The sequence below is a fragment of the Aquarana catesbeiana genome, linkage group LG02, assembly GCF_042186555.1.
Source record: "Aquarana catesbeiana isolate 2022-GZ linkage group LG02, ASM4218655v1, whole genome shotgun sequence".
NCBI classification, from domain to species: Eukaryota; Metazoa; Chordata; class Amphibia; order Anura; family Ranidae; genus Aquarana; species Aquarana catesbeiana.
In genome coordinates this window covers 792,620,880-792,645,266 of record NC_133325.1, presented here as the reverse complement: position 1 = coordinate 792,645,266, position 24,387 = coordinate 792,620,880, and positions in this window count along the sequence as shown.

Here is a 24,387-nt window from a genome sequence, read left to right as displayed (position 1 = left end):
GAGCTATCTGTCATGGAGCCGCTGTCCTCTACAGGATCGTATTCTGATCCTGAATCTGACAGATGAGTGACTTCCTCTTCACTAGCTGTCATGCTCAGAAACGTGTAGGCCTCTTCACTAGTGTACCTTCGATTTGCCAATTTGGGCTCTAGATTTAGGGGTAAGCTAGTGAGACCCACAGGCAAAAAAGCTCCTGACTGTTAGCGACTATCGAAACGCTACCAAAAAAATTTTAGCGATCGCAGGGATCAGGCCTGACTCTGCGAACGCTGCAGTTATGTGTGCTTAGTGTTTTGTAAGTGACAGTGATCGATACTGCACTTGGGTGGGCTGGGCTGGGCTGGGCGGAGGGGCAAAACGCAGGTGCTAACAGGTATCTGGGCTGATCCCGCTAACACTGCGTTTTTGGGAACCCTAAACTGCTGGGGACGCTAGTATAGATCTGATCAGATATTGATCCGTTCAGATACTGTAACACTAAGGGAGGTGTATGCTGCCTGCGTGGGTGTTAGTGGTACTGGCATAAACCTATCTGCCCCTAAAACTTAACTTGTATCACCCGCCGAGTGATCAGGGGGTTAAACCTTTATTAGGTAATAAATGGTGGGTGCCCTGAAACTATAAAAAACTAACTAACCAGCGTCACCCGTAACAGTTATACGGTGATCACTGGTGAAAGGGTTAACTAGGGGGCAATCAGGGGGTTAAAACCTTTACTAGGTAAAGGGGTCCCTGACGCTATAAAACTCTGACGGTGAACCTAAATACTTACCTCCCTAACTAGCGTCACCAATGACACTGATACAGCGATCAGAAAAACGATCGCTTAGTGATACTGGTGACGGGGGGTGTTCACGGGGTTAAACCTTTTATTAGGGGGGTATCCTAGACCTACAGGGGGCCTAACACTAACTGCCCTACCACTTATAACTGTCACAAACTGACACCAATGCAATAATCAGAAAAAAAAAAATGCTATTGGTGTCACTGTAACACGGGGTACAGGGGGGTGATTGAGGGTGAAAAGTGTGACTGCGTGTTCTACTGTATGTGTGGTGTTTAGTGCACTTAATGTCTTCTCTCCTCCGCGCCGGAACGAAAGACTGACACGAGGAGAGATGACATCACTTCCTCTGCCGCTGTTTACATTACAGAGGCAGAGGAAGATTGTCATTCGTTTGGAGCAATCGCGAGGGGGTGGCCTCCCCCTCAGCATTAATCGCTCCCCTAACGATGCTGACCGCCTCGGGCCTCGAGGGGGGTGATGATGCGCCCACGGGAGGCAAATCACGTAGCAGGTATGTAATTTTGCCTGCCCGTGCCATTCTGCTGCATTATATCTGCGTTAGGCGGTCGGCAAGTGATTTAAAGTGCCCCTGTCCCTGTGTGCTCGCATGCAATAGCGACCGCATACGTAAGTCCTGCCCACTGCCCACATATAAAAACCGTGTTCAAACCACACACGTGAGGTGTCGCCGCGAATGTTGGAGTGAGAGCAATAATTCTAGCCCTAGAAGACCCCCCCCCCCCCACCCCCGTAACTCAAAATGTGCAGCCTGTAAAAATTTTTAAAGCGTCTCCTATGGGGATTTTTAAGTACCGAAGTTTGGCGCCATTCCACGAGCGTGTGCAATTTTGAAGCGTGACATGTTGGGTATCTATTTACTTGGAGTAACTGCAGCTTTCACATTTATGTAAAAAAATTGGGCTAAGTTTAGTGTGTGTTTTAAGCCTGAAACTGTTTTATTTCCAAAAAAAAAGCATTTGATAAAAAGTTGCAATGACCGCCATTTTATTTTCTAGGGTCTCTGCTAAAAAAATGTATGTATGTTCTGTGTAATTTTCTAGCAAAAAATGATGTAGGAGAGAAATGTCAGAATTGGCCTGGTTGGCACGTGGTTAGGTTACCCATGCATCTAGAATTGCTGGTGTATGTTGCTGACAGTCATTAGAGCTAAAAAAAAAAAAAAAAAAAAAAAGTTAATTGGTTATGTAGTGAAAAATCTTTAGTTACTAGCAACTCCCAACTGTATATGTGGGGGAGGAACTGCAGATCTCATGACCAGTAATCAGTGCATGTTCAAGAGCTAGCACTCTATTTTATGTACCTGGGCTCTATATCTGTGACCTTTTGACTGATGGTTACTTCTGATCATTCCAGATCGGGTTCTCAGTTTCAACACCACCACTAACAGCAGCCGGTTGGGTCTGGACATGGCTGTGAGCGTCCGGTTCTCTGCGGGTGCTGTGACCTGGAAGGTGGACGGGGATTCTCTCCAGCTGATAGATGACAATAGGACGCTGATTATCCACAATGTGCAGAGAGACGATGCCGAGAGGAGATTCCAGGTCTGGATCACAAACCCGGTCAGTGAGGAGATCCTGGACTGCCAGCTGAACATCAGAGGTGAGAGGAGCAATTATTGGGGTAATCTCATTTCTATAGAAGATGATCAATACAGTGCCTTGAAAAAGTATTCATACCCCTTGAAGTTTTCCACATTAAGGGCCCTTTCACACTGGGGCGGCGGTAAAGGGCCGCTATTGTAAGCGGCGCTTTACCGACGGTATTTGGCCGCTAGCGGGCAGTTTTACCCCCCCGCTAGCGGCTGAGAGGGTTAAAAACCACCCCAAAGTGCCTCTGCGCTTTGCCAGCGGTATAGCCGCGCTGTCCCATTGATTTCAATGGGCAGGAGTGGTGGAGGAGCGGTATACGCACCGCTCCGAAGATGCTGCCAGCAGGACTTTTTTTACCGTCCTGCCAGTGCACCGCTCCAGTGTGAAAGCCCCCGGGGCTTTCACATTGGAGACAAAGCAGCGGCACTTTCGGGTCGGTTTGCAGGCGCTATTATTAGCGCAATAGCGCCTGCAAACCGCCCCAGTGTGAAAGGGCCCTTATTCATGTTGCAACCAAAAATGTAAATGTATTTTATTGGGATTTTGTGATACCAACACCAAGTGGCACATAATTGTGAAGTGGAAGGAAAATGATAAATGGTTTTCATTCAACATTTTTTACAAATGTCAAGTGTGGGGATTTTGTATTTAGCCCCCCTCCTGAGTCAATACTTTGTAGAACCACCTTTTTAAAGTAATACCAAAAGCTCCTTTTTTAAAAATAAATAAATGAAAAAAAAAATGAACATGTCGTCATACTTGCCTTCACTGTGCAGCTCGTTTTGCACAGAGTGGCCCCGAACATCCTCCTTCTGGGGTTCCTCGGTTGCTCCCCCCCTGCGCATTAGATGACCCCCTTAGAGAAGAGCTCTCCCAAGGGGGGGATACCTTGCAGGCACGCTCCTGAGTCATACACTCGGCATCCATAGCTGCCGAGTGTATGACTTGGCCCGGCACCCGCATCATTGGATTTGATTGACAACAGTGGGAGCCAATGGCTGCGCTGCTATCAATTTATCCAATCAAAGCCGGGACTCTGGAGAGGATGGTGGGGACACGCAGAGCAGTTGAAGGGGCTCAGGTAAGTAAAACGGGGGGGCTGGTGATTGCCAGGTGTTTTTTCACCTTAATGCATAGGATGCATTAGGGTGAAAAAACACAAACCTTTACAACCCCTTTCACTGCAATTACAGCTACAAGTCTTTTTGGGGATGTCTCTACTAGGGATGAGCCGAACACCCCCCGGTTCGGTTCGCACCAGAACCTGCGAACGGACCGAAAGTTCGCACGAACGTTAGAACCCCATTGACGTCTATGGGACTCGAACGTTCGAAATCAAAAGTGCTCATTTTAAAGGCTAATTTGGATGGTATTGTCCTAAAAAGGGTTTGGGGACCCGGGTCCTACCCCAGGGGACATGTATCAATGCAAAAAAAACTTTTAAAAACCGGCCGTTTTTTCGGGAGCAGTGATTTTAATGATGCTTAAAGTAAAAAAAAAAAGTGAAATATTCCTTTAAATATCGTACCTGAGGGGTGTCTATAGTATGCCTGTAAAGTGACGCGTGTTTCCCGTGTTTAGAACAGTCCCTGCACCAAATGTCATTTTTAAAGGAAAAAATCTCATTTAAAACTGCTTGCGGGTTTAATGTAATGTCGGGTCCTGGCAATATGGATGAAAATCAGTGAGACAAACGGCATGGGTACCCCCCAGTCCATTACCAGGCCCTTTGGGTCTTGTATGGATATTAAGGGGAACCCCGCACCCAAATTAAAATAAGGAAAGGTGTGGGGTCACCAGGCCCTATATACTCTGAACAGCAGTATACAGGCTGTAGGTTTGTTAAGTAGAATCTCTTTGTAATTTTGAACGGGTACATTTTTAACATGTTTAGCTCCAGCCAAAAAATCTTTTTTAAGCTTTTTGGAAAACATAGGGAAGGGTTATCACCCCTGTGACATTTGTTTTGCTGTCTTTCCTCCTCTTCAGAAGTTTTCACCTCACTTTTTGTCCCAATGGATTGGAAAGCATCAGTGGAAAGGAGAAATGTTTTTCCCATATTAACTCTTACAGGAGAGAATTTCCCTTCCTAGGGGTAGATTTATTCTCACTTCCTGTTGTCTCCTTCCGTTTGCAAGTAGGAGTCGTTTGTAAGTTAGTTGTTTGAAAGTAGGGTCCTGCCCTATATACTCAGCAGAAATTTGGGCCTTAGGTGTTGCTGTGGCCACAACACTGTAAGCCCTCACAGGGCTCTGCTGTGAAATATTAAATCAAGAATTGTAATTACATGCCCCTGTTGAACAGGGGCTGAAAAATTAGGCCTTAGGCAACCCCTCACAGACACTCTAGTTGGAATGCAGGAACGAGCCCTGCTGCAAAGTATTACATCAAAAATCGTAATTACACGCCCCTGTTAAACAGGGGCTGAAAATTGTGCCTTAGGCACTGGTGGTGGCACCCAGAACCAAAAATGTTCTTACAAGCTATCAGCGTGATGATTGAGGAGGAAGAGGATAGTCACTCAGCATCAGCATAGGCAGTCTTTGAAGGGATCTGAGATTTCAAAAAAAATTATTCGGTTACATCAGCATCAGGTGCTTGGTAGCTGGTGGTGATCCAAGACTCATTCATTTTTATGAAGGTCAGTCGATCGACCGAGTCAGTGGACAGACGCACCCTGTGATCGGTTACCACGCCTCCAGCAGCACTGAATGTGCGTTCCGAAAGAACGCTGGATGCAGGACAGGCCAGTAGCTCAATTGCATACTGTGCAAGCTCTGGCCAGTGATCCATCCTCAAGACCCAGTAACCCAGAGGATTTTCGGTGGGAAAGGTGTCCAAGTCTGATCTTGCCCCTAGGTATTCCTGCACCATGTAAAACAGACGCTGGCGATGGTTGCTGGAACCGATCATACCTTGGGGCTGCGGACCAAAAAATTGTCTGAACGCATCGGTCAGACGGCCACCTTCTCCACCGCTCCTTCTTTGACTGACCGAAGCCTCAGCAACACGTTGTCCAGAAACAGGAGTTTGTAACCTCCCAGTCTCTGGGAACGCGTTGCACAGACCTTTCTGCAAGGCCTCCCGAAGATGTTTCATCCTCTGCTCCCTCTGCGATGGCAAGATAAGTTCCGCAACCTTACCCTTGGAACGTGGATCAAGGAGGGTTGCCAGCCAGTATTGGTCCTTCTCCTTGATACCACGAATACGAGGATCCTTACGCAGGCTTTGCAGGATCAGGGAGGCCATGCAGCGTAGGTTTGCTGAGGCATTCGGTCCGGAGTCCTCTGGGTCACTAAGGACGACATGGTCCGCAGCCACCTCCTCCCAGCCACGTACAAGTCCATGTGTTTCTTGGGACTGATCCCTTAAAGACTGCTGCTGATGCTGAGTGCCAGGCTCCACCTCCATACTGACACAATCTTCCTCCTCCTCCTCCTCCTCCTCCTCCTCCGGCGGGCACGCAGGAACACTGTCTGGATAAAGGGGGCCTTGAGAGCTAAGGAAGTCCTCCTCTTCCTGCCTCTGTTCTGCCTCAAGTGCCCTGTCCATTATTCCACGCAGCGTGTGCTCCAATAGGTGGACAAGGGGGACAGTGTCACTGATGCATGCACTGTCACTGCTCACCATCCTCGTGGCCTCCTCAAATGGTGACAGGACAGTGCATGCATGGCCCACTGGCGTGGGGAAAAAAAACCAAGCTCCCCTGACCCTGTCCTGGTGCCATAGTCGCACAGGTACTCATTGATGGCCCTCTGCTGCGTGTGCAGCCGCTGCAGCATGGCCAACGTTGAGTTCCACCTGGTGGGCATGTCACAGATTAGGCGGTTCTTGGGCAGGTTAAACTCCTTTTGGAGGTCCGTCAGCCGAGCACTGGCATTATATGACCGGCGGAAATGCACACAGACTTTCCTGGCCTGCCTCAGGACATCCTGTAAGCCCGGGTACCTGCCCAAGAACCGCTGCACCACCAAGTTAAGGACGTGAGCCAAACAGGGCACATGGGTCATTTGTCCCTGTCGGAGGGCAGAGAGGAGGTTGGTGCCATTGTCGCAAACCACCATTCCTGCCTTAAGTTGGCGTGGCGTCAACCACCTCTGAACCTGCCCCTGCAGAGCTGACAGAACCTCTGCCCCAGTGTGGCTCCTGTCCCCCAAGCACACCAGCTCAAGCACCGCATGGCATCTTTTGGCCTGCGTACTTGCGTAGCCCCTTGAACGACTACGGAGCACCGCTGGTTCCGAGGAAGAGGCCATGGAGGAAGAAGAAGAGGAGGGGGTGGAGGAGAGAGGTGTGTCACAATCATTAGCATTTTGGAGGCGTGGTGGCGGAACAACCTCCAACACTACTGCACCTTGTCCTGCATCCTTCCCAGCTGCCAGCAGAGTCACCCAATGCGCCGTGAAACTTCGGTAACGTCCCTGTCCATGCCTGCTGGACCATGAGTCAGTGGTAATATGCACCTTACCGCTGACCGCCCTGTCCAGCGAGGCATGGACATTGCCTTCCACATGCTGGTAGAGAGCCGGAATCGCCTTCCGTGAGAAAAAGTGGCGTTTGGGTACCTGCCACTGAGGAACCGCACATTCCACAAACTCACGGAAGGGGGCAGAGTCTACCAACTGAAAAGGCAGCAGTTGAAGTGCTAGCAATTTTGCCAAGCTAGCATTCAACCGCTGGGCATGTGGATGGCTGGGAGCAAACTTCTTTCGGCGGTGCAGCAGCTGGGGCAGGGAAATTTGCCTGGTACAATCTGACGTCGGTGTACCAAAATCAGATTGCCCACAAGTACGTGGCTGTGACACACCTAATTCTACACCTTCATTCCTCTCAGTGCAGGTCTCAGAGGACTGAAGGTCTAGTGGGGTTGGAAATCTCAGCTGATGAGGAGCAAGCAGAGGTCCTCTTTGTTCTTTGGTGTGGGTCTTTTAGATACGCTCGCCAACTAACTGCATGGCAGGTCAACATATGTCTGGTCAAGCATGTGGTACCCAAGCGGGAGATGTTTTGGCCACGCGAGATACGCTTGAGACATATGTTGCAAATAGCAGCGGTGCGATCTGATGCACTCGTCTCAAAAAAGGCCCACACCAAAGAACTTTTTGAATAACACGCAGAGACTGCAGCGCCCTGCACATGTGGAGCTTTGGGGTGTGATGCAGTCAATGTGCTGCCCTTAGGCTGGCCCCTGGAGGGCATCCTGCCTCGTTGGTGATGTTCCTCCCTCCTCCCTCCTCCCTCCTCCCTCCTCTCTCCTCTCTCCTCTCTCCTCTCTCCTCTCTCCTCTCTCCTCTCTCCTCTCTCCTCTCTCCTCTCTCCTCTCTCCTCTCTCCTCTCTCCTCTCAGGCACCCACATTGAGTCAGTGACCTCATCATCCCCTCCCTCCTCATCACTGGAGCAAACCTGGCAGTATGCTGCAGCAGGGGGAGCATGACTGCCAGATTGCTGTCCTTCTTGGGCACCCCCTCTGTCCGTGCTCACGTTACTGCCTTCATCGAGCTCAGTATCATCATCAGAGCCTTCCAAACGCTGGGCATCCTCCTGGAGCATGTACCCAACACTGTGGTCAAACAGTTCGAGGGACTCCTCAGGAGGACATGGTGGGGCTAGGGAAGGAGTCACTGATGACATTGAGCCAAGGGAAGAGGCCGCTGCTTTGCCAGACAAAGTACCCTGAGCATGGGTGAGAGAGGATGAGGACGGCTTGGTCATCCACTCGACCAAGTCTTCCGCATGTTGCGGCTCAACATGGCCAGCTGCCGAAAAAAAGGCCAAGCGTGTCCCATGGCCACGTGCTGATGAGGATGCACCGTCTCCACGACCAGCACTAGACACAGAGCCTGCTTGCCCTCTCTTATTGGCTTGTGACTGTCTGCCTCTCCTTCTTGGCCTTCCAGACATACTAATGGCCTGTAGCTGCACTAAGCTGGGATATATATATATATATATATATATATATATATACTGCAGCTAGCAAAATCAACTGCCTGCCTGTAGTATGAGAACACCACCAACCTTCTACAGGTAGCTTTAGCTGAACACTGTGGTGGACGCACCCCACTAACTTGTAGGTTTAGCTGAACACTGTGAGCAGGACGCACTGCACTAACTGTAAATAGTCTAGCTGCCTGACTGTGGTACTAATAGGATCAAAAGAACATCAGTAATTTTCTTCAAAATACTGTAATAAGACAAGCCTGCCTGTCAGTAGGAATATAACAGGAACGGATCTAGCTGAACACTGTGAGCAGGACGCACCCCACTAGCTTGTAGGTTTAGCTGAACACTGTGAGGTGGACGCACCCCACTAACTTGTAGGTTTAGCAGAACACTGAGCAGGACGCACCCCACTAACTTGTAGGTTTAGCAGAACACTGTGAGCAGGACGCACTGCACTAACTGTAAATAGTCTAGCTGCCTGACTGTGGTACTAATAGGATCAAAAGAACACCAGTAATTTTCTTTAAAATACTGTAACAAGACAAGCCTGCCTGTCAGTAGGAATATAACAGGAACGGATCTAGCTGAACACTGTGAGCAGGATGCACTGCACTAAATGTAAATAGTCTAGAAGATAACAGGAACGGATCTAGCTAAACTGAGTAACATATATATATATATATATATATATATATATATATATATATATATATATATATATATATATATATATATATATATATATATATATATATATATATATATACACAATACACTGTAAGTGCAGCTAACTGACTGTCCTGCCTAATCTAGCTAACTCAAATGAAATGACACTGTCTCTCTCTCTCTCTCTCTCTCTCTCTCTCTCTCTCTCTAAGCACACCGGAACACACTGCACAGGGCCGCCGTGCAGGCGGCCTTATATAGTGTGGGGCGTGTACTAAATCCCCTGAGCCATAATTGGCCAAAGCCTCCTTTGGCTTTGGCCAATTATGGCTCTCTGTTAAGGCGGTGCTGTGATTGGCCAAGCATGCGGGTCATAGTGCATGCTTGGCCAATCATCAGCAAGCAATGCACTGCAATGTCGCAGTGAATTATGGGCCATGACGCGCCACACGAATTTGGCGCGAACGGCCCATATCGTTCGCAATTCGGCAAACGATCGAACAGCCGATGTTCGAGTCGAACATGGGTTCGACTCGAACACGAAGCTCATCCCTAGTCTCTACCAGCTTTGCACATCTAGAGAGGGACATTTTTGCCCATTCTTCTTTGCAAAATATCTCAAGTTCTGTCAGATTGGATGGAGAGCGTCTGTGAACAGCAATTTTCAAGTCTTGCCACAGATTCTCAATTGGATTTAGGTCTGGACTGTGACTGAGCCATTCTAACACATGAATATTCTTTGATCGAAAACCATTCCATTGTAGCTCTGGCTGTATGTTTAGGGTCGTTGTCCTGCTGGAAGGTGAACCTCCACCCCAGTCAAGTCTTTTGCAGACTCTAACAGGTTTTCTTCTAAGATTGCCCTGTATTTGTCTCCATCCATCTTCCCATCAACTCTGACCAGCTTCCCTGTCCCTGCTGAAAAAGCATCCCCACAACATGATGCTGCCACCACCATGTTTCACGGTGGGGATGGTGTTTAGGGTGATGTGCAGTGTTGGTTTTCCTCCACACATAGCTTTTTACTTTTAGGCCAAAAAGTTAAATGTTGGTCTCGTCTGACCAGAGCAACTTCTTCCACATGTTTGCTGTGTCCTCCACATGACTGCTCACAAATGGGACGACTTATGGCTTTCTTTCAACAATGACTTTCTTCTTGTCAGTTGTGCCATACTCCTTCCCTTCCCTTTTTTTTTTTTTTTTTTCGGATGATGGATTGAACAGTGCTCCGTGAGATGTTCAAAGCTTGGGATATATATATATTTTTTTTATAACCCAACCCTGCTTTAAACTTCTCCACAACTTTATCCCTGACCTGTTTGGTGTGTTCCTTGGCCTTCATGTTTGTTCACTAAGGTTCTTTAACAAACCTCTGAGGGCTTCACAGAACGGCTTTATTTATACTGAGATTAAGTTACACAAAGGGGGACTCTATTTACTAATTAGGTGACTTCTGAAGGCAATTGGTAAAGGGGGCTGAATACAAATGTACCCCCCAAACTTTTCACATTTATTTGTAAAAAATGTTGAAAAACATTTATCATTTTCCTTCCACTTCACAATTATGTGCCACTTTGTGTTGGTCCATCACATAAAATCCCAATACATTTACGTTTTTGTTTGTAACATGACAATGTGGAACATTTAAAGACAAGTTTTGTGCCCTGTTTCTGCTTTATCTCAGAATGCTGCCGATCAAGTGACTAATCTGTGCATGTAAAAGAGCTCACATTCTTCTTTTATGTATCTGGGCTCTGTGTTGGTGACCTATGACTGATGGTGACTGTATTTCTCCTGATGGTTTCAGATCCGGTTATCATCTCCAACATCACCTGTAACATCAGCTGGCTGGGTGAGGACATGGCTTTGTATCTTCCACAGACAAGTGGACATAATGCTGCGACCTGGGAGGTGGACGGGGTGCCTTCTGACGGATACCAGCTGATGGAGGGCGATAGGATGCTGATTATCCCCAGAAACAACACTGAGAGGAGTATCTGGGCTGGGGTCACAATCCCAGTCGGCAATGAAAAGTGGAAATACTGGCTGGAGAATAGAGGTAAGAGGGCCAATTATGAGGTAGCAATGTGTATAGAAGATGCATTGGTGTGGGACACATAATAGTAACGTTGTGTCATACTGTGTGTTCTCTGCTCTCCTAACAGAAGATTAGACTTAAAGTGTTTGTAAAGGATAATTTTTTATTTTTTAAAAATAACAAATATATCATATACTTACCTCCGCTGTGCAGCTTGTTTTGCACAAAGTGTCCCGATCCACCTGTTCTGGGGTCCCTCGGCGGCTCCTCCCTGGATCAGATGACCCCCTTGGAGAAGCGCTCTCCCGAAGGGGGTTACCTTGCAGGCGCGCTCCCGAGTCCAGCATTCTGCGTCTATGGACATGAATGCCGGCCCCGCCCCCAGCATCATTGGATTTGATTGACAACAGCAGGAGCCAATGGCTGCGCTCCTGTGGACTTCGGCATCCACAGGAGCGCGCCCGCAAGGTAACCCCTTCGGGAGAGAGCTTCCCAGAGGGGGGGTTATCTAATGCGGGGAGGAGCTGCCCGGGACTGAGACATGGTGGACATCAGTGCTGTGACATTTTTACAGTAATCAGTGCATTTTTTTTTTTTTTTATAGCACTGATCGCTGTACAAATGCCAATGGTCCCAAAAATGTGTCATAAGTGTCCTATATGTCGCAGACATGACCTTTGCCATTCTGGCCAGAGAGTTAAATCTTTGTTTCATCAGACCAGAGAATTTTGTTTCTCATGGTCTGAGAGTCCTTCAGGTGCCTTTTTGGCAAACTCCAGGTGGTCTGTCATGTGCCTTTTACTGTGTGGCTTCCGTCTGGTCACTCTACCATACAGGCCTGATTGGTGGAGTGCTGCAGAGATGGTGGTTCTTCTGGAAGATTCTTTGTCAGAGCTTTGTCAGAGTGACCATCGGGTTCTTGGTCACCTCCCTGACTAAGGCCCTTACCCCTGATCACTCAGTTTGGCCGAGTGGCCCGCACTAGAGTCCTGGTGGTTCCAAACTTCTTCCATTTATGAATGATGGAGACCACTGTGCTCATTGGGACCTTCAATGCTGCAGAAATTTTTCTGTACCCTTCCCCAGATCTGTGCCTCCATACAATCCTGTCTGAGGTCTACAGACCATTCCTTGGACTTCATGGCTTGGTTTGTGCTCTGACATGCACTGTTAACTGTGGGACTTTATATAGACCAGTGTGTGCCTTTCCACATGTCCAACTTAATTTAGTACTTTAGTAATTTAGGAGGTGAACTCCAATCAAGTTGTAGAAACATCTCAAGGATGATCAGTGGAAACAGGAGGTACCTGAGCTCAATTTTGAGTGTCATGGCAAAGGCTGTGATACTTATATATATGGGATTTTTTAAGTTTTTAATAAATTTGCAAAGGTTTTAAACTTCTTTCAGCCCTGGTTCACATTGGTGAGATTTTACATGCCAAATTGCCGGCAATGGCACTGTACTAATTGGTGCGACGCTGCATAGATTTCCAAAAGTAGTTTCTGTACAACTTTTGGTGATTTCCGGGTGCGATTTCCATTGACATCTGTGCAGAAACCCGCACAGAAAACCCGCACAGATGTTTCTGAAATCGCCCCCCAAATCGGGACTGAGATGCGGGAATGAAATGGTGTGAGTTCAGCTGACCTCGCTTGCTTCCATTCCCGCAGTTGGTGTGAACCAGGGCTCCCGTTGTCATTATGGGGAATTGTTTGTAGAATTTTGAGGAAAATAATGAATTTAATCCATTTTGGAATAAGGCTGTAATATAACAAAATGTGGAAAAAGTAAAGTGCTGTGAATACTTTCGGGGTGCACTGTATTTCTGTGGGTGAATCAGTCTGCTAGCTGGCTGTTAGACACCTTTCACACTGGTGCGGTTTGCAGGCGTTATTGCGCTAAATATACCGCCTGCAAACCGACCCAAAACAGCCGCTGCTGAGGGCTTTCACACTGAAGCGGTGCGCTGGCAGGAGAAGGAAAAAACTCCTGCGAGCCGCATCTTTGGAGCGGTGAAGGAGCGGTGTATTCACCGCTCCTAAACCGTTTCTGCCCATTGAAAACAATGGGGCAGCGCGGCTATACCGCAGCAATACCGCAGCTATAGCCGAGCTATGTGAGCTTATTTAACCCTTTGTCGGCCACCAGCGGGGGTTAAAACCGCACCGCTAGCGGCCGCATACCGCCGCAAAAACGACGGTAAAATAGCGCTGTTTTACCGCCAACGCCCCCACCGCCCCAGTGTGAAAGGGGCCTTAGGAAAGTTACAGAATTGCTGCGCAGTGATATATTTTTATATATTCTTTATCTTTTTGCTTGCTTAGAGGAACTGCAGTCGGCTCACATAATTTGTAATTAAAACGTCTTTGCCATTCTGAAGCTTCCCTCCAACCACTTTGCATATTTTATATATACTGTGATTCTGTGCTTGGGGAAATATGCTGCAGAATTCTCCCTCCACTGAGTCTGGCTGCATCCACTTTAACTGTTGTCAGCTAAAGCTGCTGCCTGTTCGTTTCCTAGATTTACACAGAGGCACACCTCCAGCTCTGCAGCTCTCATTGGCCCTCCTATGACTCATGCCCCCCTCCCTTCCCGGCAAACTCTCACTAGAGAGAGAGCTGTGCATGATTTAATAAGCCTAGGCTAATGACCAGACAGACAGGAAGTGGGCTGTATAAGGGATTTACTGGCAGAAAAAATGTTTTGCTATCGAAAGTTAAAACAACAACAAGAGCAGAAGATTTAATAGATGGAAAGATGAGAAAATGACTGAAGGTCCGCTTTTAAGAGAAACTTGACCAAAGCTTTTCTTCCGGGTCACAGGGGTGCACTTACTGTGTTGCCCTCCTGTGGCTCAAAGTTTGGCTAATAGCAGGCCACTTCAGGCTCTGGATTCTGACCATATAGTCGGGATCTACCCAGCTGCCTGATAGCTGGCTCTGGCTCTAAGCCCCCAGCCCCCCCCCCCACCTTCCCCAGCCTGGCGCTCCAGTGAGCACTGGAAGGGGAGAGCGGTGACCAGGGGCGTCGGGAGGGGGTGGCTAGATGTGGCTGAAGCCCCGAATGTGCCCCCGAAAAGCCCCGAGCCTGAGGCATGCAGCTAACAATTGAGCTGAAGCCCTTGGTCTTTTTGCCACCTAACGCCCCTGGCGGTGACCTAAAGAGTCACTGCTCTCTGCTCTAAGACTGAGAACTGAGCGATCAGGGGTCATGTGATCACTCATTTCCTGGGCTTGAAGCTGGCGGGGGACAGCTGCAGCATCAGACTGATACTGCAGCATGGAGGTAAGTACAAAGGTTTGTTATTACATAGCCAAAACTTCTTTTAAAAACCTGAGACGTTTTGGAATGGGGTCCACCTATAGGGAAGGCTCCCAGGGGGCGTGTCCTCAAAAGCTTTGCCAATGTCCAAACATGCAAAGGCTCCGTCCTATAACCCAGTCTATGAATTGTAAGCCTGTGTTCTGTACTGTACTCCAAGATATGGAATTTACAGACAAGTCAAAATTCTATGATCGTGCATATATCTAAGTCTTGTAATTTTTTTTTCTAAATCACATTTATTATATCACAGAAAATGATCAAAATGGAGGAAATGAAGGTAGCGTTGTCGGTAGCGTTGCAGGAAGCACTGTCGGTATCGTTGTTGGTACCATTGTCGGTATTGGTGTCTTTGCCCTAGTGACAGTAGTGGTGATTATCTGCATTAAACATCAGGTAAGTGATGCCATATCTCTCTTTATGCTATTGCAGTAATAATGTGCAGTCAGCTTGGGGGGGGGGTAATGTAATACATTATCAGATCACAGCCAGCAGGTGCTTATAATTGTAAGCAAAACCTTCCCCATAGACCACATTATGAAGTCTTGGCATGCCGTGGTTTACTCTGTAAAATAACTACTTTGCATTCCAAAATGTTTACACCATTTTGTTACATATGGGGCCTTCAGTTTGGTAATTTTGCTTTATTAACTCTTTCATTGCCACCTACATAAGGGGTTATGGCAGTGCATATGTATAAATATACAGTGTTTTGTGTGTGTATAATGGCTAGAGGTCGACCGATATGGGTTTTTCTCTGGCCGATGCCGATATTTAGAAATCGCGGTGGCCGATATATTTGGCCGATTTTTTTTTTTTTTTTTTTTTTTTTTTTTTTTCCTTTCTTTTTTCCCTTCATCTCATAAAATCTAACAGTTAGACCCCTTTCACACTGGGGCGTTTTTCAGGCACTTTTGGGCTAAAAATAGCGCCTGTAAAACGGCTCCCCTGCAGTCTCAGTGTGAGATCCCGAGTGCTTTCACACTGAGGCGATGCGCTGGCAGGATGTAAAAAAAAGTCCTGCAAACGGCATCTTTGGAGCGGTGTATACCGCTGCTCCACCACTCCTGCCCATTGAAATGAATGCGCACCGCTGCCGAAGCGCCTGCAAAGCGTTTTGGCAGCGGCGCTTCAGGGGCGCATTTAACCCCTTCCTCGGCCGCTAGCTGGGTTATAAGCGCCCCGCTAGCAGCCGAATAGCGCCTCTAAAATGACGGTAAAGCGCCGCTAAAACTAGCAGCGTTTTACCATCAACGCATGCCCGCTCCCAGTGTGAAAGCAGCCTTAAGTAATACAGAAATTTTTTTTTCATTTAAACATTAAACAAAACAAACCTTCAATCAGTTCACTTGTATGTATAATTTAATAAAAAAAAAAAAAAAAAAACTATCTTAAATAATAAATACACAAAAACAGGTAATCAAAACTTTTGGACGAAAAAAAATGGGCTAACTTTACTGCTTAGGTTTTTTTTTTTTAATTCATTACTGTATTTTTTTTTTTTTTTAATTGCGTTTGAAAGACCGCTGCGCAAATACCGTGTGACATAAAATATTGCAACAATCACCATTTTATTCCCTAGGGTCTCTGCTAAAAAAATATATATAATGTTTGGGGGTTCTAAGTGATTTTCTAGCAGAAAATACAGGATTTTTACTTGTAAGCAACAAGTGTCAGAAAAGATTTAGTCTTTAAATGGTTAAACTGAGAACTTCTCCACGGAGTTCAGTCTATTGATAAAAAGAACCTGAAAGATACAAATGTATCTTCTTATCAGACTTGGCAGGCTGCCCAGAGGAGGAGAGAATCCTCTCCACAGATAACCTCAGGAAACTTGCATTGACTTCTATTACAGAAGTCATTTGCAAGTCACGGCTGAAGTTATAATCGGCCTTTTTTATCAGCACAATCAGCCGATGCCGATTAAGTAAAAAACGCCAAATATCGGCCGATATATCGGCCGGCCGATATATCGGTCGACCTCTAATAATGGCTATATAATGGAGATCTCCTCTATCTATGTCTCTATTTTATAGCTATTATACACACTGCTTGCTATAACACAATGAGTGTTCTTCGGGATTCTTGTAGATCTGATTGCTGGCCGATCACTTTTATAGGTGTGGCAACATCTGAACCCAGAAACGATGAGCATTTCATCACTTGTGTGTCCAGAGACATCATTCTCCGGCTGTTGTGGCCAGGACAGAAGTTGATCAAACACCATTTGGACTTAATCTGCTTCATTGGAGTGTAGAGGTGACATTAGGGGGGAGATTTACTAAAACTGGAACACTCGGAATCTGGTGCAGCTGTGCATGGTAGCCAATCGGCTTCTAACTTCGACTTGTTCAATGAAGCTTTGACAAAACCTGGAAGCTGATTGGTTTCTATGCAGAGCTGCACCAGATTTTGCACTCAAGTTTTATTAACCCCCCTCCCCCCAGACCCCTAATTTAATCCTTCGAGGACCTGTCATGGCCATTTTGCTATCACATAGACACTTGTCAGCCCCCACGTACACGTGACCTTAAAGTGCATGTGGCTGATACGTATAAGTATGAAAATAAGAGAGAGGGCGCTTAATCCAGGATTTCCATGATGCATTCATTTAACAAACTGCCCTAATAAAACTTGCCAATGACCTTACTGCTAAAACCAATGGCCAGTACTCCATACTAATACTCTTGGATCTCTCTGCTGCCTTCAACACAGTTGGCCACCTGCTCCTCCTCAGCAAACTCCACTCCCTTGGCCTCTGATTCTGCTTTATCCTGGTTCTCCTCCTACCTATCTCAGCGCACTTTCAGTGTCACTTACAACTCATCTCCTCCACTCCTCTTCCTCTCTCTGTTGGGGTACCCCAATGCTCCGTCCTTGGGCCCCTCCTATTCTCACTCTATACCTCTTCCCTGGGCCAACTGATAACCTCCCATGGCTTCCAATACCACCTCTATGCCGATGACACCCAGATCTATCTCTCCATTCCTCAACTCACTGCCTCAATCTCCACAGATCACAAACTTAATGAATGACATATCGGTATGGATGTCACACCACGTCCTCAAACTCAATCTTTCTAAAACTGAGCTTGTCATATTTCTTCCTCCCCGATCCCCTTCCCATGACTTTACCATTAAGATCAACAGCACAACCATTGGTCCCTCCACACATGCCAGGGTACTGGGTGTAATTGACTCTGACCTCTCCTTCAGCCCCCACATCCAATCACTGGCTAAATCTTGCCACCTTAACCCTTGCAACATCTCCAGAATTCACCCCCTTCTGGACTAACGACACCACAAAACAACATATTCACTCCTTGGTTATTTCCTGCCATGACTACTGCAACTCTCTCCTTAATGGCCGACCCTTACTCAGGCTATCCCCCCCTTCAGTCTATTATGAATGCTGCTGGTAGACTAATATACCTCACTAATCGATCCGTGACTGCTGCTTCTCTCTGCCAATCCCTTCACTGGCTTCCCTTACCCCACCGTATAAAATTCTATATACCAACCACAACATCGCCCCCATCAACATCACCAACCTCATCTGCAGAGATCGCCCAAATCATCCTCTCTACTCCTCCCAGGACCTCCTGCTCTTTAGTTTCCTTGTTACCTCCTCCCATCCTCGACTACAGGACTTCTCCAGAGCCTCTCCCATCCTCTGGAACTCTCTGCCCCGGTATGTCCGATCATCCCCTACCCTGTCCACCCATTTATTCAGTGAAGCCTATCCTACACCCACCTAAGAACTGCACCCGAGCCACCCCATCAAATCATCCCCCGCAGCTATTACCTTTTTGTACTACCACCCCCCTCCCTTTAGAATGTAAGCTCTACAAGCAAGGCCCTCCTGCCCCTTCTGTATTGAACTGTATCGTAATTGTGTTGCCCCCCTCTACATTGTAAAGCGCTGCGTAAACTGTTGGCGCTATATAAATTCTTCTTTCTTCTCCTTTTTTCTTTCTTCTTCTCCTTTTTTTTCTTCTTCTTCTTTCTCCCTTTCTCCCTTTCTCCTGAAAATGGGGGCGGGGCCTCATCCCTGGTTCTGCCCATTACGGAGGTGTTCTTCTGGCGCAGTCTTCTCCTCCCCCTCCTCGCTGTGATCTCTGTTGTGTCACGGAGCTTAACTACTCAGGACCGCAGTAACAATGTCCCGCCTCCTGTGACAGACGGCACACTGATGCAATGGTGGGACATTGAATCAGTGTAACGTGATTACAGGAGGCGGGACATTGTTACTGCGACCCGGGCAATTCAAATGCAGCTCCGTGGAAAACGGAGATCGCCACTCTGATACGGGCACTGGCAGGCTGCATCTGAGGGGCACAGGTGAGGCTGCATCTGAGGGGCACTGGTGAGGCTGCATCTGAGGGGCACTGGTGAGGCTGCATCTGAGGGGCACTGGTGAGGCTGCATCTGAGGGGCACTGGTGAGGCTGCATCTGAGGGGCACTGGTGAGGCTGCATCTGAGGGGCACTGGTGAGGCTGCATCTGAGGGGCACTGGTGAGGCTGCATCTGAGGGGCACTGGTGAGGCTGCATCTGAGGGGCACTGGTGAGGCTGCATCTGAGGGGCACAGGTGAGGCTGCATCTGAGGGGCACAGGTGAGGCTGCATCTGAGGGGCACAGGTGAGGCTGCATCTGAGGGGCACAGGTGAGGCTGCATCTGAGGGGCACAGGTGAGGCTGCATCTGAGGGGCACAGGTGAGGCTGCATCTGAGGGGCACAGGTGAGGCTGCATTGATCTCCTGTACCATGCCTGCAGTCTCTGACCGTCTCCTGTACCATGCCTGCAGTCTCTGACCGTCTCCTGTACAGTGTCCCCAGTCTCTGACCGTCTCCTGTACAGTGTCCCCAGTCTCTGACCGTCTCCTGTACAGTGTCCCCAGTCTCTGACCGTCTCCTGTACAGTGTCCCCAGTCTCTGACCGTCTCCTGTATAAAATATTTTTAACAGTCACTTTCGCTATCGGTTTCAGTTTTCGGGATCAAGGAAGATTTATTTTCGGTATCGGTACCAAAAAACCCATTCAATCTATCCCTAATTAATAATAATAACAGAGCCATTCTCTACTTAGAGCTGTCAAACATTTGTCGGATTTTTTATTTTATTTATTTTTAAAAAAATGTTTTATCAACCTTGCTTAGCGCTGCTAGATAAAAGGAAACATTATAACATTTTAGTTATTTTAGATCAAGGGGATGAACTCTGTAAATGAGGGCAGTTTAACTATTTAAAAAAACATTTAAAGACTAAACCTTTTTCTGACACTTGTTGCTTACAAGGTAAAATCAGTATTTTCTGCTATAAATATATTCTATTTTATGGCCACCTACCTCCACCAGCTGCTGTGATTTGCTATGATTGGTGAGACCGAGACCCCTATGCAGATTTTGCATGTGACCAGATATGCACGTTCTAACATTTTTAATAAACTGCCCACTAGATGGTGCTATTCCCTTTCCATGCACACAATCGCACTGCAAAGTATCAGTTTCCATATCAGGAGTATTTTCACAAGTACTCTGTAATGCTCTGTATTGGCACCAGTATCTGTGCATCCCTAGTTTTTATTTTTCCTTGATCTAAGCATCTCTTACCAGCAAGGCAAATTCTTGATATGACTTTATAAAAATTCCTCCAGAGCTCAGCCAAAAAAAAGTGTTCTGACAAAATCTGACTTTTTAACATTTAAAGACTTTTTTTTTTTTTTTAATTTAATTTTTTTTTTTTCTAGTTTTGGGTGGCGTTAAAGGTCGAACCCCCCCCCACCCCCCGTCATGTTAAAATGTCTGTTTTGAACTTTTGTCATCGAAACGGACAATGAGGGGAAATCCAAAGTGTTGTCCCCAGAACAAGAGATGAGGGGTAATCTACCAATGGGGGCAGTTGTTCCAGGGACAACTATCTAAAAGCGGAATTATCCTAATTTTTTGGAGATTTATTCGTGAGGTTCCGATGATTTCCCCCCCTTTCACTTTTGGCAGTTTATTTATTTCTGGCAGGCAACTTCTGCCCGCAATCTGCTAGCACACATGACTATTCCTGGCAGGCTGGGGGGCCATTCACAAAGCGCAGTGGGGAGCCAGCTGAGAAGCCACAGGGAATCGCAGCAGGCTTCCCATCATAAACATGGCGGCGCTGGTGACCTGAAAACCAACAAAAAACCAGCACTGGATCCCTGGATAGTAGAGCTTCACGTCTTCACTGGTCTCACGATTCAATTAGATTACAATTGTCATGTCAACGATTCGATTAGCTTCCACGATGCATCATGATTACTGCCCATGGGGTTCATCACAAACCCATCAGTGCAGCAATGTCAGATGCCGCCTCACCGGTGCCTGTCAGATGCCGCCTCACCGGTGCCTGGATCACACAGAGCAGCGATCTCCTGTGTCAAGGAGCTTGGATTTGAATTGCCAGGTGGCCGCTGTCAACAAAGCCCCGCCTCCAATAATAGACTTCACACTGATGAAATTTCCCGGCATTGGATCAGTGTGCCGTCTATCATAGGAGGCGGGACATTGTCACAGCGGCCGCCGAGCATTTCAGATTCAAGCTCTGTGACACAGCGGGAGATCACCACTCTGCATGACTCACACAGGGAGAGGAGGGAGGACTCTTGACCAGGGTCGCCGGGATGACGTCATCTGTGAAATTGCGATTCGGCTGTACTCTGCATCAATGCAGAATCATTTAAAGGGGTTGTAAACCCTCATTTTATTCATATTTTATTTATTTATTTTTTAAATAACAAACATGTTATACTTACCTCCACTGTGCAGCTCGTTTTGCACAGTGGCCCAGAACACCGTCTTCTGGGGTCCCACGGCGGCTCTCGCGGCTCCTCCCCACATCAGATCATGCCCTAGGACGGATATGAAATAAGTGGACCTCCAGCTGTTGCAAAACTACAAGTCCAATCGGGTTACCTTGCGGGCGCACTCCCGAGTCCAGCATTTGCGTCCATAGACACGCATGCCAGACTCCGCCCTGCCCTCCAGTGCCCGCGTCATTGGATTTGATTGACAGCAGCGGGAGCCAATGGCTGAGCTGCTATCAAACTATCCAATCAAGAGCCGAGACCCTGTGGAGAGAGGGAGAGTGCATCTCCGCCGACTAAATGAAGGGGCTCAGGTAAGTAAACTGGGGGGGCGGTCACTGCCAGGTGTCTTTTCACCTTCATGCATAGGATGCATTAAGGTGTAAAAACACGAGGGTTTACAACCCCTTTAAGGCTGAATCCCGATGCATCGATTTATTAAGTCGGCAGCCACAGTATTTGCAGCTGCAAATGATATATTTTCAGAAAGTAGAAATGCTGGCAACAAACTTCTGTAGCCTCTTATTTTCCATAGGTGATGCTTTTAAAAGCCCCAACAGGTTATCAATTTAGAGTTAACCATTAATAATGGCCCTAGAATTATTGTTCTCACTCTGATATAACATAGCGCAATCTACATTTTCATACATGGGTACCCCGAACTTGTGTATTTTACATCCATAAGGGGCAGGGAATCAAAGGGGTGGTTTTTTTTTTTTTTGTTTTTTTTTGTAATTTTATTTCCACTAAACTTTTTTTAGATCACATGGGGGACCAAACAAAAGTTCACTATGTGATGCAATTTTGTTGTGACAGGTTCTCTTTACTGAAATAGACTTCTAATGTCTCAGCTGCCCTCCATTGAAGCTAATGGAGGTCAAATTTTGCACCATTGGCTCCCTTCCCCCCCAGCCACAGCGTCCAGAGAAAGGGACAGCTGAACCCAGAAGTGATGTTGGGCTCCATTCACACTTGTATGACTCCAAAGTGGCATCGACTTTGGAGAGCATATTTGATACGACTTTGGCTTTGACCAGTGATAATGAACAACAGTTGCACACAAGTTGTATTGTATAACATTCAGGTACGACTTTCATGCAACTTCTGAGGGTTAACAATGAAGTCTTTGGCCCTCAAGTTGAATGAAAATCTGACCAAAGTAGAGCATGAACTACTCTGAAGTTGCTAATAAATTAAGTCTTGCATATATGAATGGTTATCATTGAAAAACGTGGGGAACCACTTGTCATACAACATTGGACATCAAAGTTGCATGACAAGTCGCACAAGTGTGCATGGAGCCTAATACAGTTACTTACTAGGTAGGAAGATGAAGCAAAACAGACATTTCACTGGCCGGCCTCCCTCTACCTAGTTCTAGGTTCACAGGGGGCATAGTGGAGCCCAGGAAACATGAAGGGAGAGGAAGGGGTTGGTGAAAGAACTGGTGGTGTGTGGAAGTAAGCCTTCCACTGGACAATCGGCTTGTAATCAGCTACAGTAAGAGTTTTTTATGAGGGTATCCTATCCCATCATCTGACATGTCCTCTTTTCTTTATATGCTCAGAACCGTTCAAGAAATCAGATCCCAGGATGGGTCCGTGCCTGCTATCACCGAGCATGATGAACCTGTGGCTATCATAGTACTTAACGGGTCTGTGCCCGCTGTCACCCAGGGTAACGGGTCTGTGCCCGCTGTCACCCAGGGTAACGGGTCTGTGCCCGCTGTCATCCTGTGCATGAGGCAGACTGACCTGTAGCCAACATCTCATCAGATTCAGTCACTGGAAGAAATGGGAGATCTATATCTTGTACTGTGTACAATGTGACGCTGTATACTAATGGTGGTCAACTCAAAAACTTTAACTAAAACTCAACTGTGGCCCTGACTCTTCCAGAGGGCTGCACCGTAGCAGCACATTTTCGGGCATTGAATCAAATTAGCAGCTATAACACATCTCCATGCCCAAAAACTGGTTCTGCTGCATTTTTATTTTATATTTTGCAATGTATCGCCATTAATGAAGTACAATACACTAGCATTGGTGTCAGTGAGTGCAATAATAACCTCAGTCAATAGATGTAATGACCCTCAGCATTGATGTCGGTGGATGCAATAATCCCCTGGGGCCGATGCAAGTGCCCGTGGTCACAATCACCGCTGGGCTCCCACGATCGCTGGTGATACACCGAGAACCGGATCTGTGTGTGTAAACCGTTTCTGGTTCTCTGAGGGGAGAAGAGACAGATTGTTCATACAGAGTACGAACAGCGATCTGTCATCTCCCCTACACAGTCCCCTCCCCCCTTCAATTAGAACACAATTAACCCCTTGATCGCCCCCTAGTGTCAACTCCTTCCCTGCCAATATCATTTATACAGTAATCAGTGCACTTTTATAGCACTGATCGCTGTATAAATGCCAATGGTCCCAAAATAGTGTCAAAAGTGTCCGATGTGTCCTCCATACTGTCGCAGTCCCGATAAAACTCGCCATAAATCTACTGTGGAATCTTGGATTGCGATTTAACGAGCGTTTAGTGGTTAATGAGCATTTTGCAATATGAGCACTATATTTCTAAAAATCCTAACTCAGTTTGCGAGTGTTGTCTCACAAAATGAGCATAATTCAGACCAAAGTGGTGTGCAGTACCGCTTTTGGCCTGAGGTGGGGGGCGCCGGAGCCGAACTGCGGCAATAATGCACGGAAAGGGCCGAGAACAGTTTGGCTGACCTCAGCAAACCTCGGAAAGGCTCATGAACGGAGTCTTTCCGAGGTTTGCCGAGGTCAGCCGAAGTGTGCTAGGGCCTTTTCAGCCGTTTCTGAGGCTCTCCGGCGCCCCCCCTGCCTCTGGCCACATGCGGTGTTGCATCACATTGAAGTCAATGCGAAGCGAATTATTTTAGTTTCTATTGACTTCAATGGGAAAACTCGCTTTGATTTGCAAGTACTTTGGATTATGAGCATTCTCCTGGAACGGATTATGCTCATAATCCAAGGTTCCACTGTATCCCCTATTTTGTAGATGCTATAACTTTTTTTTTAAACCAAAAATATGTAGACGAATACATATCTGCCTAAACTGAGGAAAAAAATATTTTTTTTTAATATATTTTTGGGGCTGCTTATAGCAAAAATAAAAATTATTGGGTTTTTTCCAAAATTGTCGCTCCTTTTTTGT